A 6,349-nucleotide genomic window follows, 5' to 3' on the forward strand; every position below is an offset into this window, starting at 1 on the left:
TTTATATGATATCGTTATAATATAATAAAAACTAAAAATAAAATAAATAATTTATCTAGCTAATACTCTTTAATTTATCTGAATTTAAAATAATTTAAAGTTAAAATTTTGCCTTTATAACTTTCGCAATTCATACTTTAAATAATAGTATTATTCATCTTGATACATATTCATAATAGTTTATATAATATTTTTAAAATATGTATTATAATAATTGAATAAAAATCATATTTATAATATATAATTTAATGTTTTTAATTTTAAATATATTTTATAGATAAACAAAAAAATTGTTTCTTGATTTCTAAAATAATATCAAAATAAATAATAAAATATTTTGTAATTTAATCTTTTCATATTTTATTTTATTAAAATTTTAGTGGATTATATGATAATTATATTAAAAAAATTACAAATAAATAAAGATTTTTATATTTATAAGACTATTAGAGGTCTAATTGATATATTGTAATTGTAACCACAATAGGTGTGAATGAAAATTTTAGATCACATAGAGTTAAATGATAGACTTATTTAATCACAATAGATACGAATGATAAGTTTAAAACAACAGGGGCTTAAATGATATGCCATGAAACCATAAGGGGTAAAAATAAAATTTTCCCTTAAAACAATGGTGTAGAAATAAAGTTTAACATGAAAACTGATTTATTATAAAAATAAAATTATTAAATGAATTTTTTTTTGTAAGGATTGAAACTCATGGCCACATATTTATCCATTTTTTATTGGAGTTCCATAATATCCACCTGCTACCATCCATGTATATTAAATATTTAAAGATATATCTTAAAATTAATTAAACCAAAATTAAATAATTATGTGCACTGTTTTCGGCTGACCATGAAGTAAAAAGACTCATTTGGTTCTATATTTGTCTGGCATGGAAGCCTACATGAAATTAATTCATGTCGAGAGACTTCATAATTATACTCAAGTGTTAAAGGAGACCGGTACGCATTACATCGATCAACACGGCAATTATATGGCCATATTATAATTATTTTATCTGAGCCCTTGAATTATAAACCTTTCATTCACTCAATTATACATATTTTATTTAAATATTAACATAATTTTTTTTTACTAAAATACTAGTTTCACTCTCCCCACTCCCTCCTTTTCACTTTCCCCGCTCCCTCCTTTTCACTTTACCCGCTCCATAAAGCCCTTTCAGTTACCTTTCACCAAAATTACTCTGGCCAAAAACCTTTTCACCAAAATTTGTGTTTCTCCATCGGCAGGTTCAGTTACCATTCTCCATTTTCATTTTCGTTCTCTTCTCTTTGGTTTCCATTCGCCATTCTCATTCTCTAAACCCTAAAATTTGTGCATGTTTTTTCTTTTTTCTTTTATTTCTGATTTTATATTGTTTTTCTCTCTTTACTCACTCTCACAGATCGTCGGTGTGTTCTTCGTGCAAATTGCAGTCTCAACCTCACCAGCGTCGCAACCCATCTATCTCCGGTAACGTCTTATATTCCCTTTCTCTCGACCTTACTTTGTTTATCTTTAAAGTTCAGTTACAACTATGCTTTGCGTTTTTGGTTGCTATGGAGTTTAATCGGTATCAATTGAGTTTATGGTTCACCATCAATGGGTCGTTTTGTGTTTTTCGATGAGATGAATTTGTTAGTGTCTTTCTTTTTCATTTATATAATAAAAATAGTGCGAAAATATAGTTGTTGTATCTTTTCAAACCCTTATCCTTACACATGTGATTTTCGTTTCATTTCTGTCACCTTTTTTTTTGGATTATTATAATGTGGATTTGAAAGAGTCTCCGTTCTTTTATGTACGATGTTGGTAGGCTCGGTTCAGTGACAAGGGTATCTCTATTTCTCTATGCTTCTAGATGTGATATTCAGTTTACAAATAAGCTCACTTTAAAAGAAATATTCCGTTTTGAGATACTAATAATGATTAATTAAATATTTGTTAACAAACTTCAATTCAATAAAAAATGATAATACCTAAAAAAAAATGGACCCTATCATAAAAATAGCCTCATTTGCTACAGACCCATTCTTAATTTGCTACAGCCTCATTTGCTAAGGGTCCATCATGTTGTCCTCAATCTACCCTATCATAAATGAACCCCTTTGGCCCTTTCCTTTCCATTTGAAAATTAAGGTTTATCTTTTGGCTGTTAGCTTGGGTTGCTTTTTCATGTCTAGTCCAACCAAGAGATGAAGGAGATTTTTTTTTTTAACATTATTTTTTTTACATTATTTTTTTTACATTATTTTTTTACTAATAAAACAAGAGAAATATATTTGTCAACTATTTTACCCCTTTAGCATCATAGCTAGCAAGTTGGATGGCTAGGCTATTCTACCCGTTTAGTAGATTTTTGTGTCAACATCACTTAATTTAATCAAATAAGCAGTGAAGAATGACCATTTAGTTAGAATCCCCGAAAGAGCATGATGATCATTGTGGACCAGCTTTAGAGCCCATATCAACCTAACAAATAATGTCAATGTTTACATCTGGAGAACAACCCTTTGTTGTAAATGTTACTTAATGCTTTTTCAAACTGAACCACTAATTTCAATGTCTATGTCAGGCAATATAAAAGTTTCCTTTATTATTATCAATCTTACAATAAGTCTCTCTTCTTATTTCACTCGCTTCGTATCTTTTGTTGACTTGGTTCCTTATGCAGTCAAAGAGAGAAATATCCTTATAGAAACTTGATTGAAGAAGAGGTTAAAAAAAATTAAACAGAGACAATAGTGTGGTATAATAAAATGCATTAGACAGTAAGAAATAGTAAGGTTAAACTCATAACTATTAGTAAAAATTGTCATAGAACACATCGCCTCTATGGGTCTCACTATGAATGAGGCCTATATACAAGAGAGGAGATTTGTGGCAGTAAGGAGCATTTATTCCACTTTAGGAGTACATAAGTTCAACCCCTATATTAGACCTCAGTAGCCGGTTCAGGTTATTGGACCATGTGTAGCTTATCCAAAACAATGTCCTTATCAACTAAATGCATTTACTCATCAACTACTACACTGTTCAGGTTCTAAAATTTTGCAATATTAATATGGTCAGGTGCAACCATTATCAGAGATTTCAATGAAGAGTTTTCAATTCTATAACTTTAATTGTTGCCCCAAATTTTTATAAATCAGTAGTTAGGAATCACTGTTCGTAAAAGTCATCTGACATGTATAGTATAATTCTATCTGCCGGTTATGAAATATTTCCTTATCTGCATATCGCCAAATATAGTAATTGTTCATTTAATAAATTTTAAGTTCAACGATAATGGTTCTCAATCTTAATTTCCCTTTTACTACCAACTGTTACTGATTGCATTTTTAATTGCAAATAGATTAAGTGCTTCACTCTTTAGCCTATTTGTTTTCCATATATTTACAGCCTGCTAGCGCAACCAACTAATTAAATGGACTTTCATGAAGAGGTTTCAACTCCATAACTATAACGGATCCCTAGGTATCATACAGTAGTAGTTGGAATGGATAAACTTGTAACTGATCAATGATAGTAAGGGTTTGTTCAAACTTAATTAGTGATCTTGAGTTCGCTAACCAATCATTAGTAAGAGGTTGTTTCATCTTAATCTCGAATTCAAGTCTTGTTACGCAACTGTGTTAAAAACTTTGATTGGAAAGAATGAATTAATGTGCTTGGAACTTAGGTGTATTATTGAGTTTTGTAAGTATAACACATCCATTTATATAGTATTCGTAACATCATAAATTTTATTGGCTTTACATATTTTGTGGAGGCACTCATGCTTTGCGTGGAAATTTTTGGATCTGAATTTCTAGCTTCTGCCAGCTCTATTTCTCTTAGAACATTAGAAACAAAATGTAACTTCTCTAGCAGCTACAATTACTGTTAAGGGAACAAAATCTACGGCAAAGGGAGCGCTCTCGCACTAGGACTTCTTGCCATCAAGGTAAATTGGTTTATCTATTATTGCTATTTTGGAATTATTATGTATAATATACCTTGTTTTTCAGCATTATTTTAACTGCTTTATTTGTATATTCTACATACTCTTATCCATTGTCTGATATTTTCTAATTAAAAGAAAGGCACATAAAAAAGAATACAAAAATCATTCTATGATTTCAGGGGACTATGTCATAGTTTCTTTTTCAGGGTGTAATTTGATTGCAGGTTGGAAGTGAAAGAGATAGCCATGATTCAAATGGGATTTCTGAGTGATGTTTGATTAATATTTTGCAGGATCAGAGTCTAATTATATAGGTTGTTGGTAAAGTTATAAAAGGATGGCTCCGAACAAGAAGAATTGGAAAAAAGCATCATTCAGTTATTAATAAACTTGGAATTGTGATCACTGTTATTAATTGGAAGTTCTGTTATTGGTTGTATTATTTTCCTTTTTGTTTGCTAGTGATAATATCAAATACTATTTATTCACTTCTGTATCTCCTTTTTGGGATCACTGTTAACCAAGTAACTACCATTAAGGCTTTTCAGAAAATGATCTTTTAATTGACTGAATCTGAATGTTATTTTAGTTACCACACTAATATTCATCATTAATTTTTTACTGTTTTTTCACAGTTCTATTACTCTCTTTTTTGTACATCATATTAGGGTATTTAGTGTTGATATCTTTAGCCTTTTTAAATTCTGAATTCCGTTGTAGAATATATGGTTCTAATTCCTAGAGACCATTAAATATTCAAGAAATATTTGTGACTGAATGTGGGTTCGGTATCAGCAACTGCAACCAGTTCATATAGAGGCTATGTTATTGCAGGTGTATTTATTGTAAGATGTTTGTGTTTTGCATCCGTTGTGCAGCCTGAGTTGCGATTATTATTGTTTATATGTGAATGCTGGAAACTGAAGAAATTGGTGTCTCAATACTTCAAGATTTACACCAGCAGCGTGAGACTCTTCTGAACTCCCATAAGAAGGTATGTTTATATGTGAATGCTATTTTTTTCAATGGTGTTCTTTTTATGTCAATTTTAGATAGTTTTGGTCCTCTTTTAATTTACTAGTAAAGAATCATGAGATGATTTTATTCTCTAAGGAAAAGTATTAAAATCAATCATGATACGTTTCCTCGGAGAATAAGATTGCAAGTGCGATGTAGAAGCGGTGGTGATTGTTGGTTGATGGTCATTTTTTCTATGACTTGCAGCTTCATGGGGTAGATGATGCTATCGACAAGAGTAAGAAGGTTGTAACGAGCATGTCACGAAGAATAACTACAAACAAATGGATCGTTGCATCTGTGATTGGAGCTCTTGTTCTTGCTATAGTTGTTATTCTATTTTACAAGCTATCTCATTAACTAATAATAATATGCACAAGATACGACAGGGTGCAAGCTATATTTTATGCTTGTATGTGCTTCGTTGTATATAGGAGCCATTTGTGATGCTTTTTGTTTATGCTTTTTTTTTGTTTTGTTTTTTTTTTAAGTAAAAAGCGTATACTTGATTCAAGTATTTTGTTGATGTATACTCATTTTATGACAAGATGCTTTGCTAGCATTTTTTATGAATTCCAAATCCTTTGTGCTAATGTTGTATGCTATCGCCTTATATATATTCTTGAAATTTATATTTTTTGTTTAGATGATAGTACAAAACATCAAGTTTGATGTTTTAATCCTATTATGATAAATGGTTTAATTTATATATTTTTATTCAATAACATTTTTATGAATGATCTTTTTTGTTAATAATTTTAATTATATTTGGACGACATTTCAAAAATTATGTATAGCAATAATATTCTATATTTGAATAAATTTATAAAATAATAACAAATCACTATTATTAAATTTAAAAAAATAGGATTTTAGAAATATAAGAAACAAAAAAATTGATTAATTTTTTTTAAAATTATCGAATACAATCAATCATACAAAATTATTTTATAAATTTTTTAATAAATTTTAAATTTTTTAAATTATTATTTAGAGGCTGTTACAAACCGCCTCCAAATAAAAGTCAGAGGCGGTTCCCAACAGACGCGAAATACCTTATCACTTATTTAGGGGCTGTTACGAACCGCCTCCAAAAGGAAATACAGAGGCGGTTATAAACCGACTCCAAAACCACGTTACTTATACAGAGGCGGTTTACAACCGCCTCCAAAAGTAAAACATAGTAATTTCGATGATCATTATGTGGCGGCCACACCGCCGTTCTAACCGTCGTTGAATTATTCTCGACGGTTGTTCCAGCGGTTGAAAGTGACCGTCGTTGATTTCTTCCCGACGATTGATTGGGCGACGGTTGGTTAACCGCCGTACTAGTATTTTAGCGACGGTTTTAACTGCCTCCAAATCGAAATT

The 6,349-nt window shown here is 30.3% G+C and overlaps 1 long non-coding RNA gene across 3 annotated transcripts; it reads left to right on the forward strand.

The window, feature by feature from the left end:
- The first annotated feature begins 1,123 nt into the window (after positions 1-1,123).
- Positions 1,124-4,878, forward strand: LOC133298060 (uncharacterized). 3 transcript variants are annotated; one of them, XR_009749723.1, is made up of 4 exons: positions 1,124-1,265; positions 1,421-1,488; positions 3,889-3,961; positions 4,796-4,871. It is a non-coding gene; the product is annotated as an uncharacterized LOC133298060 (long non-coding RNA). The 3 variants fall into 3 exon arrangements; XR_009749724.1 differs by having other exon boundaries at positions 1,421-3,961; positions 4,840-4,878; XR_009749722.1 differs by having other exon boundaries at positions 1,421-3,961.
- The last annotated feature ends 1,471 nt before the right edge of the window (positions 4,879-6,349 follow it).

Source organism: Gastrolobium bilobum, unplaced genomic scaffold, assembly GCF_033153095.1.
Source record: "Gastrolobium bilobum isolate Gb01-03AN ecotype WA unplaced genomic scaffold, APGP_CSIRO_Gbil_v1 utg25739, whole genome shotgun sequence".
Classification (NCBI taxonomy): domain Eukaryota; kingdom Viridiplantae; phylum Streptophyta; class Magnoliopsida; order Fabales; family Fabaceae; genus Gastrolobium; species Gastrolobium bilobum.